Genomic DNA, 13,473 nt, shown 5'->3' with positions numbered 1-13,473 from the left:
TTTTCCCATCTGTTATCAGAGAGGAGATACTTCAAAGGCTAATAGGAAAATTATCATGAGATTTGAAGAAGAAAAGTGAACAACTCTAAATTGTCTTTATAATTGCTTGTTCCATCTCCATCCATTAATAATAACAAATAGCAATGGAAATAGCCTCTATGAACATTTAGGATATCCCCAACTAGCCCAAGAATGTCCTGGTGTGTAGGTTATTTTCTTTTGATTTTCCCAGATCATTTGAAGCTTTCACCAGCAGAACAGGCCTCCTGTCACTTTTTCTTTATACATGTTAATTAAGAATTTCACTTAATATTAATCTATGTTATTATACAAGTTTTATATTTTTTTCCCCCTAAAGATAGGGTACAAGTTTGATGCCTGGGCAATGACTGCTTAGCTGGGGTTGCTCAGGCAGTCAGGTACTGAGCTCTCTAGCTGCCATTTGCCAGCAAAAATGGATTCTTGCAAGCACAGACTCTGCTCCCTACAGTTGCAACCATTTCTGACTGCAAAAGCCAGCATGTAAAACCTACAAGATGAACCAAGGGTGCCAGAAAAATACAACCTTTAATATTCTTTATTCTTGTCTCTGCAAGCTTTGCTTTATGCTCTCTATTATGTATTCATTGGGAATGATCAGAAACTATTATTTTTCCACTTGCTGCATAGGAGTCACAGGGTAGCTATGAAAAGTTCCTGTGTAAGCTCAAAGTCCCTTTCCCTGCCCAGCTATTTCACAGTGCAGGCAGGGACAATCCTGCTCTTCCTATATCTCCCTTGCCAGCTGCTACAGCAGCCCACAAGTCCCTCTACAGTGGGGGCCTGCCCAACCACAGCAGACATCCTGGGACACGCTGGAGAATACAGTCACATCTGGTAGGGTCCTCATGATCCACCACCAACATTTAGCAAGAAGCACCAGGGTGCCCACTGGCCACTCTGGACTTTTCAGGTGCTGGCTGTTCAGGCTCAGCAACACAAAACTTGTTTTTTTCTTTTCAGTTTTTTTCCCCCCCTTGTGTTAATTTTTAGTCATGAGTTCAGCTAAGTGAACCAGTGAGAGCGAAACAAACTGAGCTGAGTGACAAATTAAGATGTGCCTCCGGCAGCCAACTTGCTTCTTTTTTAACTTCCATCTGTCAAGTGCTGGCTTCTGAAGCATGTGACGAAGAAACACCTTTGCTTGGGAACAGCTTTTCACTCCTGGTGATGGGCAGCATGACCGAAGAAGAGGAAAGACAGAACTGTACAGGCTGTGGGTCTGCAATCTAATACTCAGGCCTTTTGAATTTGAGGGCTGATTTGAGACTACTTGGAAAGGTGATATAATAAATCAAAATTTAGATAATATAGGTATCTGGAAAGTTAGATGGGATGAGGGTATTCATCTTTCCTTTAAACATATCTGGCAAGGGACTGAGCCAGAACACTTGAGATGAACTTGCACCTTTAGGCAGGAGAGAAAGTCTCCAAAATGCAATGTGAAACATCCAGTAAAGCCATTAAACCTATAGGCAGTATGAGTGCACCCTTAATACCTAATAAACAGCAAGGACATTTGTGACACTTATTATTTACTCAGTTGTAGTCCCAGTTAGAAAAACAAGACTAGAAATATGGTGCTTTCCTTGAGTTCACAACTAAGTTTTTAACAGTATGGAAATCAATGCACCCCTCCATTTCCTCATGGCAAACTCAGATGCATTAGAAGAATTACTAACAATCTAAAAACCACTGAGTGTGTTTCACTGGCTGTATGAGAGGAATACCAATTTAATTTGTACAGACTCATGTAGGGCTCAGGTTTTCTCATTTCTGTGCAGCTGGGGAAACTGAAAGACTCTGACAGCAACAAATGAAGGAGCCTGAAAGGGTTTCATGGGAGCGAGGAGGGCAAGGTGATTAATTCTCTGAACAAAAAAAGGTTCATTGAGATGATTGGCAATAATTCTACTTGAAGTTTGCCAGCAAAGACAGTTTTTAATAGGTACATGAATGGTAAAACGACTTCTGGTGAATCTGGGGCATTTCTTCCCAGGAATTCTATTCAGAAGTTAGTGCTGATTCTAAGATCAACCCCAGTCTTGAGGGTGCTTCAGTTTACTACAACAACCTAGTCCTTGGAGGAGAAAGAAACAATAGCAAGGCAAGTGCCACAAGTGTAAGCCGATTGTGATACAGCATTTGTTTAGCTCCTTCTTAATTCCTCAAGTATTAGAAAGAAACTGCAATATCAGTGAGATTCCACTCTCCAGTACAGGGTGCTACCTCCTTCAAGGGTTACTTAATGACTGGTGAATAGATCTCTTAAGAAGACAGTAGAAGGATTGCATTGCAGGCTGGTTCATCCTGTTCCCACAAAACAAAAGTGAGTTTGGGTACAGCGAGCCATGAACATTTGCATCTGGAAGCAAGTGCCTGCCAATGTATATGGTCTACCAGGACCTCTCCTAGCTTGTGCTTTTTAACTGAATCTTTTAATCTTAGCTAACTTTCTACCTTCCCCTCCTCCACCAAAGGGTTGTGTTTTAAAAGTGCTTGGTGTGTGCATGTGTGAGTGCTTATATAAGAACTGGAAAGGCATTCACAGGTGAATGAATTGATATACATAGTGGAAAAGAAAGTAAAGGCTATGACAAAGCAGATGGAAAAAAGAAAATACTTTTAACACACACATAAAGATAAGAACACATTGGCAGCTATGATGGTGTAGATCTGATGGTTCAAAGGTCCTGAAACAGCCAGTTCTGAAAGTAAACCTACCAGGGAAAAGTTGCTCTGCATAGGTTCTGTTTTTTGTGCCATTTCCACAAACATTTTCTACAGAAACTCCCAAAAGGAGCTGCTAGTAGAGGAAAGTCAGAGATGTAGGCACTATATTCTTAAGTCCAGGAATAATATATGGTTGTTTCTATACTGGTTTAAGAAATAGCACACACACACCAAAAAAAATGTACAACAGGTTCATTTGAAAAATAAATCTGATTTTTAGAAAACAATTCAGCAGACCTGAATTTTACCTTGAAAAAAAGGTCAGAGTTGTGCTTCATTTGAGGTTAAAAGTGACAGAATTAGAAAGCTTGTTTAGTACCCAAAAAGGTCTTCCATGTAGACTTGATGGAATTTTATTTCTGGCAAAGGGCTTATTAATGAAACATGATTTTCACAGGCTTCTCTCCAAAGACAGACTTCTTCATTTCAGAGAGACAAAGATTCACCACAGAGTAAATAGGAAAATCTTTGTGTTTGGCTTTGCCCTATTATGTCCCTAAGATATAACACAGATCTGCTGGCCTAAAAGCACCTAAATTTGACCTCTGTGGCACCTGGATTTTCTGAATTCAGTTGCCCTTTTTCTTGCATTGGTTTCAGTAGGCACATTTGGGGGGGGTGGGGGTGGGGGAGTATTTTTAGATTCATTTCTTTAGCTATAAATTGAAGTTCTAATACTTAGCCACAGTTTTGCCTGACCTCAGTAATACTCAATATTCCCTCCAGTACCTGTGGTAGGACTCATAATAGTATCAGTCAAGGTTGGAAGGAACCACAAAGATCATCTAGTTCCAATGCCCCTGCCATGGGCAGAGACACCCCACACTAGATCAGGCTGGCCAGAGCCTCATCCAGCCTGGGCTTAAACACCTCCAGGGACAGGTTTTGTATTTCATATTTCTTTTTTCCCATCCATCCTTGTTCCTTACCCTTGTGAACCCTACCTGTCATTGTTACACACATATATGTACACTGTTTAAAGAAAATTCTTTACCCCTCTACTTCCAAGCTGAATCCAAATTATTTCTTGGTGGATTTGCTCCTTTTCCTTTCTTCTCCTCTCTATTGGGAAAGAGGATGGGGGTTGGGGGGGGGGGGAGGGATTCTCAGCCTGGCCCCCATCTGAGCTCTTAAGTCCCAGCTAAGGCTCAAACCACCACACAGCTGTAGCAGGAAGCCAGAAAACCAGAAAGGACATAAACACATCTGAGAGATGCACACTGAGGACAAGTTACAGATATATACAAAAAAAGCACTAGTCTGTGACAATAGTCATGGAATACCAAAGGTAGGAAATACCAGCAAATTCACTGTGGAGTTCTTTTGGCTTACTTCTTTCTTTTTCCTATTACCAACCTTTTTTTCCCCTCTCATTAGCTTGTAATAGCTACTCATTGACAGAGCCAAAAACATCCCAGTAGGTATTTTGCAAGAGATCTCATCTGAGGCTATCACTACAGAGAGATGTATTTTAGTGTTTTCAACATAACCCTCTATAATCTGCAAGTATTATAAACCTTTTCCATATGTTGAATTGGGCCATATTTTGCTGCTTGGATAAAAGAAAACCCAAAGTGTTCAGAGCAACATCAGCTCTACTGCTTGTGCTGAAATATTAAGAAGGATAATTTATTTATACACAGCCTGAGACAGAAATGAGTTCTTCAGAACATTACTTGTATAAATTATATACAATGTTTGATTCAAGAAGCAGCTTAATTTATTAGAAAACATCAATCTGAACTTACTTAATTTCATTGCTCTGCTTTTAAAAATCAATGTGAGCCAGTACTTAAAAGAACAATATCAGAATTTTAACTCAACACTTGGAAAATAAAGGGGGGGGGGGGGAGGGAAATGTCTCCTCAACATTGCCTGACTCCCACTGTAACAAAGCCAATTACAGTTATTGAAGATGAAGGTGTGCCTTGAACAAAAGGGAACACCAAATTATTATTGCAGCAATAAAAGACCTTCATCAAATAATTTCTAAGATATTATTTCAATATTTGAGTTCTGAGAATACTCTGCAGGACAGCTGCAGAACAAAATGTTGCCACAGTAAAATCCCAGCTCTTTGTGGCTTTTAGTGAAGTATTTAATTATGTTACAGCAGACTAAGCACTGCTTTAACAGCAAAAATGCTTAACACTTGCTCTGTTTAAAATGTGGTCCCTTTTGTGGTGTTTTCTTTAGTCAGGTTTTTTTGCTGTGATTTCCTCAAGGTCTGAATCAAAGCTACAGTTCAATTTCATTTGCACTGGGCCATATAACATCACATAGAAACTTGCAACAGGGAAATAAATATCCTCTCACCTTAAGTGCTCATTTATTGTTCTTGATCTGTCATGCTTGATTAAAATATAGAGCTTGCCTCCCAGGCTGAAATTAGCTTTTCATTTTAAGTGACTAGCATTCAGGTCTGAAAAATAATAGCCCATTTGTTTCAATATTTACCATGTCCATTCAGAAGGGGCTTACATTATGGCCAATTAGTAGCTAATTGTGCCCCATAATTCAAACCTTTGCATCCTATTTAGAAATGCAGTATTTGGATTGCACACTCCCCTACTCACAGGGCTCTGTGCCTTTCACTGGGACAAGCTATGGCATGGACCTGGGATGGTACTGCAAGTAGAGCTGTCAAAGCCTGGCGTATGTTAATCTCAGGAAGAGAAAGAAAGCATATGTAAGATGTTCAGGAGTGCAAAGCTATTTGAGAAAGTGACCAGACATTTGCTTTGACTGCATGCTTTGAGGCTGTGAATGTGCTCACCACAGACAATGCACATCTTTGCCTGCTCTTTACTTCCTCAATGCTGTGTTTGCACAAGCCATTTACTCAGTGTTGCTTGCTTGCATTTCTGTCTCCAAGCATGTGTATAGGAGGGATCAGAGGCAATTTTTTTTCTGTAGAAGTATATTCAAGAAAGTGCCTTACACACTGACCTTACATTGAAGAAGAAAATTATGTCTCCCTCAGCCATATGCACCCCTACAATAGTGAAACAGTTTAGTATCTGGTTATGGTGAACTGAAAGGCAGAAACTCAGTCTAATCCATATTCATCTGGAGAGTTTAAGAGTAGCCACAGATCCTCTCTCAGTAACTTGAATGTTTCCTGTTCAAAGCTGGAAATGCTCTGGCAGACCAATACCAGGCCTTCTTTGAAGAGACACACACAGTACTTTGAGGGGAAAGAAAATGTAAAAGATTTCAATTTACTTGATTTTCAGAGGCACTGCTCTTAGCAAGGGTGTCCTGCACCATCCATAAAGGGTACAAGTATGCAGCAAACCAGCAAAACCCACTCCTTCTAGTCTCAAATACAGCTCATGAAACAGGTATATAAAAGGAACCCCACTTAATAGGCGACCTTCTCCACTACAGCACAGACAGTGCTGTCTCCAAAAGGAAGTGGGTTTTGTTAATAGTTCTCCAAAGGAGGATTTCCTTATGAGCTCTACACGTGACTTTGCTGTTTGCCTCTGCAGGAGTTTGGGAAGTTCTCAGTGCCACTTGTCAGCGGCCAGCTACAGCAGTGCAAAACCTACAGGGCTCACTCACCAGGACTTAAATCTTACACTGACAGTTTACTGCTTTCCATTTGAAAGCATGATTCTCCTGGATCATTGTCATTGCTACGGGCAGCACTTTGCGCTGGAAGGGAAGGAGAATAACTTCCAAACAACTTTATTTTAACAGCTCTTCCAATGGACTGTAGTTCTGAAGACAATTTTGATAAAGAAGCTGGTAACAGGATTGAATTCTCAGAGCAATCAGTCTCCACAATGGAAGAAAATATGAATAATGAGGGATTGAAGTACAGCCAAGTTGTTTTTCCTTCTCTGTCTTACTCGTCTCCTGGCTTCTGTTCTTCTTTATCTCCCCTATCTGTCCCTGCTATTAGTTTCCAAGTTGGTTTATATGAAGAAGGACTTCTGGAAATGTGTCCTCAGTACCAAGCTCTCAATTTCACCAAGGACTGCTGCTAATCTGCATCGTGATTGGTGCTCAAACTTTTTTGAGATTCTCTTAATGAAGACCTGTTGCAAACAACTCTTGGCACAGAGTCGTAAAGTAAGTGCTGACAAAAATAACAGTCACCATCACCTGGCAAAGTAGCCACTGAGAGATCATAATTTTAATTACACATTTTGAGAGGCAACACCAAGCAGCTGATATTTTTTACAAAGCTTTTTGTCTAAAGGAGGGGAGTATTCAGGGATGATGGCCTTACACATAACTAGTGATGTGATTTATTGAGATGCACTGTGACAACTACCAAATTACAGCTGTAGAGAGTTTGCTTGAAATATTCAGCCAGAGAGGTTTTCCTAATCAGTGGTGTCTCTTTCTTTTATTAGCACTGCACCTGTGAAATCCATGAGATGATAGCCTTGCTTCTCTGTAATGCAGTGGTTTCAAATGAATCCAGTCTGTGGACCTCAAAATGTTTTGCAATAGATTAGTATTTTAGTGAGTTTTAGTGCCCTACCCTCCTGCATTTGGTGGCAAATTGCAGGCTGTGTGATGTGTGAAAATAACAAAGCTACCTTTGGTTTTTGGTGGCTTTGGTTCTTCAAAAAACAAACCACAAAAAATCCCATCCAAACCAAACAAAAAACCCCCCAAAACCAACCCAACCCACCCACCCACCCAAATAAAAACACACTAAAACCCTACCCTAACATATGGCAGCAACAAGAGTTGTGGGGTTTTTCTAAAGTGTGATTTATTTATTGTCATTCCTTAACTTGGATACAATAGTCCTTGCGTTTTAGCCCAGAAAGTGACCTGAAGCATAAGACGCATATTAGACCAACAGGAGAGTAACATAGGAAAGGGTCTTTAGGTCTTGAAAGCAGGGAGGACTTTAGGAGGGAACACCTAGTAATCTGCCATGCAGAATAAATGAAAACCAGAGCGAATTGCCTGGGATGTGGGACAGGAGACATCTGGAGTCTCTGGACTAAAAAGACTAGTACTTAGCAGCTGGATATGCAGAGTAGCACAAACCCAGTCCAAGCCTGGAGGCATTTAACAGAAGAGAACTGACTGTTGAAGGTCACAAGGCTACAAAGAGACATCAGTGAATTTTAAGGAGCTTTGGAGGTGGTAACACTTTCTGTGCCCTCCCAAAAAGCTGCCTCAGCAGCTGAAAAGATGGATGTGTCTGGGTACAAGCATGTGATGTGCCTGCTACCTCCCTCTCCTGCTGAACAGGGCTGTGGAGAAGACCTCATGCTGCAAACCACTCTCATGAATTTTTTAATCCTTACAGAGAAGGAAGGGAGACATGTTTGTGCTCAAAAGAAATCCTTCTCTGCAACAACTATCTGGAAAAATCTCTGAACAAAAAAATAACAACAACAAGAAAATATCAAGCAATTACCCCCCAAAAAACCCCACCACACCAAATGTAAAAGAAGACCCAGCCACCCTTCAATGCCACTCCACTTCTTGCTAAATAGCTTACAGATACAGGGAGTATATTGAGTTGCAGAATGATTTGAGGGAAATAAATGAAAACATGTAAAGACAAATACCTAGAAAACATAGTGCTTGGCTGTTGGTGAAGAATGAATACAGAAGAAGAGAATTATGCTTCCCGATGTTGCCACCTAAAACATTTTATTGCCTCTAACCCATTTTAACTGATAACTGACCTTTAAACTATCACATTTTATAACTTGATGAAATGCAGTTTATGAAAGATAATGAATTTCCTACTTTCTGAAACAAAAGAGCATCTTTTTTTCCAGAATGTCATATACCAAGCTCCAAACCACTCAATTCTGTCAGGGTAAGATCATCCTGCCCCACTTGGCTTGTTTCACAGATGCAGGCTGGGAGGTGTATGTGCAATTAATTCCTTGACCTGCATAAACCACATTTCATCCCTCTTTCCAAGAACACTCTCCCAACAAGAGCACAGGTTATCTCATGTTATCCTGAGCCATCCCTGTTCTGTAGGACTTTCCTTCTGCCCTGCTAAACAGGGACAGCTCCCAAGCTCCACACTGGCTGTGCCTGTGCTGCAGGAGAAAATACAGATCAATTCTAGCCAACTTCCTCAACACACACTCAATTTCCTTTCAATGGAAAGCCAAAAATACAAGGAAACACCATCCAGGTTTCAGAAATTCAGCTAGGGATAGGGTGAATCACAGTGTGCTGGCCCATGCAAAAAAGCTGTCAGCCAACTAGGCAAATATAAAATAAATAGGAAATTCCTCAGCAAAAAGAAATCAGTTGCAAACGAGGATAACACAGCAGTTCTCTTTGGACCAGCACCAGGGCAGACAACAGATTAAAACTTATTTTCCAAGAAATGCTGAGGATTCCTTTCTTTCTCAAAACACCTAATCCATTTGAGCAAAGAAAAGAAGCCACCTACCAGAATAGGCAAGTCCTGCCAGGCTTGGAGCACCGCTAGGTAAGAAGTGTTGGCTTTTGTCTCAGCTCTGCAGCATAGCCTCCATGCTCCAGCTCGTGGTTATATAGGAAGGAGAAGGCTTCTCCATTTGCTGAGAAGGGTGTGGTCAACACCACAAAGCTTTTCCAGCTGAGAGTGCTTAAATTGATATACATCCCTAAGTATTTTGGGGTTTTTTTGGTGAAATGAGGAAGATCCTTGAATAGAGGAGTAAGCACAGCCCAGTGACCTGTGAAAACAGACCTTGCAGAAAGATGGCTTTTGCATCTGTGCAGATTCAAACTTCTGACTAAAGCTTTCCAGGTGACTGAGTGTTTAAAAGGAACTACCTGAAGGGAGGTTGTAGACAGGCAGGGGTGGTCTCTTCTCCCAGGCAACCAGCACCAGAACAAAGGGCACAGTCTCAAGCTGCACCAGGGGAGGTTTAGGCTGGATGTTAGGAGGAAGTTTTACACAGAGTGATTGCCCATTGGAATGGGCTGCCTGGGGAGGTGGTGGAGTTGCCATCACTGGAGGTGTTTAGAAGGAGACTTGATAGGGTGCTTGGTGCCATGGTTTTGTTGGTTGGATGGTGTTGGATGATGGGTTGGACACAATGACCTCGAAGGTCTCTTCCAACCTGGTCTATTCTATTCTAATTTCTCCCAAGGTTTTTTCCTGATGTCTGAGAAGGTGTCAACTGATCCTTCCAGCTAATGACCTGATCCCTCAGCTGGGCATTCCTTCCTTGATGAGTGGGACCCCACTGAGTCCTTATTTCCCTCTGCAAATCATTTCATCAAAAGGTTTCCAAATAATTTCTTTTTTAAAAAAGGCATAGATCTTAGGCACTCTCCACAGAAAGACTAATAGTTAAAGGGAATAAAATTCCACACCCCTACACCCTCCCCAAACTCTTTTCTGTCATTGATTTAGAGCTAATTTAGTGTGTATTAGGAGGACAGTAGAGAGAACAATTCCGAGTCACCCTCTCTGGCTGCTCTGTGGAGCTCTGACTTTAATGCTTAACCACCAAGTGGAACTTAAGCAATCAAGAATACCAGAAATTCTGCAAAACAAATCCATTCACATGAAATTATGTATTCAACCCCCTGAGATGTGCAAAGCACAAAAAAAAGGCTAGAATTGGAAATGAGGCGGTAAAGCCCATGGTGAGGTGCCAGGCTCAGGGATTTGTCAGGTTCTGGAGAGCAGGTTCTTTAGTCTGACTGAAATGAGGGTGCAGGCAGGAAAAAAGATTTTGGAATTTCAGTGGTCAGAGTAAACAGCCATCTTCCAGGACAAAAATTGACACACATGAATAGAATAGAAGCTATCACAGTTGTCTTATTGTTGGTTCCTCCATTAATAACATCAGTTCCAGTGCAATATATAATGGAATGGAATGGAATGGAATGGAATGGAATGGAATGGAATGGAATGGAATGGAATGGAAGGGAATGGAAGGGAATGGAAGGGAATGGAAGGGAATGGAATGAACCAGGTTGGAAAAGACCTTTGAGACCATTGAGTCCAACCCATCATCCAACACTATCTAATCAACTAAACCATGGCACCAAGTGCCCCATCCAGTCTCTTCCTAAACACCTCCAGTGATGGTGACTCCACCACCTCCCTGGGCAGGCAATTCCAATGGCCAATCACTCTTTCTATGAAGAACTTCTTCCTAACATCCAGCCTATGGAGATAAGTAAAGAAACTTCTAAACAGAAGGTTAGTAAAGCAAACACAAGACACAACTGGTGTGTTCAGAACTTTGATAGTTCCATAACTGGAACATATATCACCCCTTGTCACTGTGAGTCCATTTTCTCTAATTCTCTTATTTAATTTTTTTCCCCCTGTGGTTTTCTTTCCAGTTTTAGGAAATTAAGAGAGAAGAGAGAACAATGAAACTGTTGCTAAATGGCCAATACTTGATTTAATGCCAATTCCTTTGCAGAACAGAAGTAATCTGTTCTGCCCATGCATGAAAATATTTTAATTTAACAGCATAATAAACATTTAGAAAAGCATTAATATTTGATTCCTAAGTGGTGTTATTATGCTAGTGCCACTTCTTCTTAAAAATATTGGCTGTAAAAAGGTATAGATTAAACATCTAGAGGATAAAGTGCAAGCAATAGTTGAAACTCCCTAGAATGGCTTGCAGAGAGGGATACCTTATTGGCTCCTAAATTAGTCCACATCATGGATTTTAACAGCTCTCAAAGAAAGGTTTAAAATTAATTAGAGGGCTGTCTGTTAGGAGTACAGTTTTGGTACATAAAGAAGAATGATTAGGATGTGCAGAAACAAAACAGGATGGGAAATGAAAAATGCAATGTGGAACAGACCCAGAAACAAATACAGACAGGGTTTGCTGGGAAAGCCAGTGGGCAGGCCATTACATATTTATTTATTTGTATTACTATGTTTGTTTTAGCAAAAGGCAGAATGGGGAGCTGAATGAAGGACCTTAGATTTTAACCACTGGATTACTAGCTTTCTGGATTAGGTCTTAATCTCATATTTTCTGAAGAAACACCAACCATTTAAGTGCTTTCTTCTGAACACCTCAGCTTCCTCAGAAAAAAAAATATCGACAGAGGTAAACGAATAGGATTATGAAAATGCCTTAATTCCTTGGAAATTTTGGTCCAGACAACTCATTTCCTCCCATGCTCTACTTCAGAGCCTATTTGTTTGGCAAACATCAGTTTATAGAAAGACCTTTAAGGAAACATGATCTTGCTGGGTTGCAATAGATGGAGATGCTCAGTTAAACTCCTGCCCTGGAGGCATCACCTGTGGCTCCCAGCACAGCATAAGGTCTCCATTGCTCTGGGACCTCTGTGGTCACTTTGCAGCCATTCTGTGCTTCTCGGTTCTCTATTGAAGTGGTAATTTATGATTTATCTCCAATTCAGTGTTTCAGTAAAACACTGCAGGCAGAAGAAGGGAAGGAGCTGGTATTTAGGACACAAAGAGACACCACATTGTGTTTGGAACAGGCATTGAAGTATCTCATACTCCACAGTTAACATCACATCTCTGCACTCTTCTCACTGAGGAACATCAGGAAAAGTTTCAACTGAATCAAAGATATTACACCTGAGGAAAAAATAAAAGACAAAAGCAAAGTGAGAAATAAATATGTGTGTGTACAAGTAGTTGAAACGTGAGAGAATTAAAACCACTTCTGCTGGTCCTGGCTAATGATTATACCCCTGCAACAATTATGCTGTGATTATTCTGTCTTGCAGTTCTGCCTTGTTCCTACTGGCCTTATTGGTAACACTCTTTCACTGCAGCTATGAAAATGCATCTAATTTAGAGTTAGCATAGATCAAGCACATGTTTTTCTCTTAAACTCTATTTAGTTTCACACCTGCTGTCCAAACAAGAGGTAACACAGAGAACCCAAAAGTGCAGGTATCGCTGTCCACAAATGCAGTGGCACATCTCAGTCTTTCTATTTCTGCCTAGCATCAATGAAGTTCCTAACACTAAATCCTCCAAACCATTGCCTGGTTGAGTATGCATTCTTCTTTTTCCTTTAGAAACATTCTTTCCATACAGCAAAATATTGTGCATAGCTCAGATCTAAAGAATGCTGGGGGGTGGGGAGGGGTAGAGTGGTGGGATCTCACAAATCAACACAACAAAGACCTCTCTGTTCTCCGGGGATACATCAAGAATAATTACCTCCCCAGTCTGCATTCAGCTGGGGATCCTCCTAACATAGACACACAAATTTTCCTGCAGAAAACAAACACTTCTGCTGGCTCTGATCCTGCAGGTTCAGGCGTGAGGTGTGAGAACTGCAGGGAAGCGATGCTCTGTCTCACTAAAGCAGCAGATTGCTGCTCTGCACCTGCACTCCTCATCCCTTGGGCAGCCTCACTGAGTGCAGGCAGGCAGCTGCCAGTCTGTCAGTGTCAGTGAGATGGAGTTTTAAAGAGGCATCTTAGTCACAAAAGTTCTGTGAGTGGTGCATCTGAAGTCACAGGTATTTATTTTTTTCCTCTCATCCTCTCTGTTTGCTTTTTCCATTGGCTCTGGACACATTTTCAACTAGACAACGGAAGGAAAAATATTTTCAGCAGCTTTATTGTAAAGCACTTGGCATTCTTTGTGCCTCTCTCTTTAAGGGTAATGTGCCTTTTTATAATAGAAGGGGTCTTATGAGTCTCCTGAACTGATCAAATCAGATCATTTCCATGTGGCAATTGCCAGCTGGACGGGAGAAGGCATACGCTTGTGTTCAAGAAAAGTTTCAC

This window comes from Dryobates pubescens, chromosome 26 (genome assembly GCF_014839835.1).
Source record: "Dryobates pubescens isolate bDryPub1 chromosome 26, bDryPub1.pri, whole genome shotgun sequence".
NCBI classification, from domain to species: Eukaryota; Metazoa; Chordata; class Aves; order Piciformes; family Picidae; genus Dryobates; species Dryobates pubescens.
The sequence above is the reverse complement of the archived record's forward strand: the minus strand, read 5'-3'. Positions refer to the sequence as shown.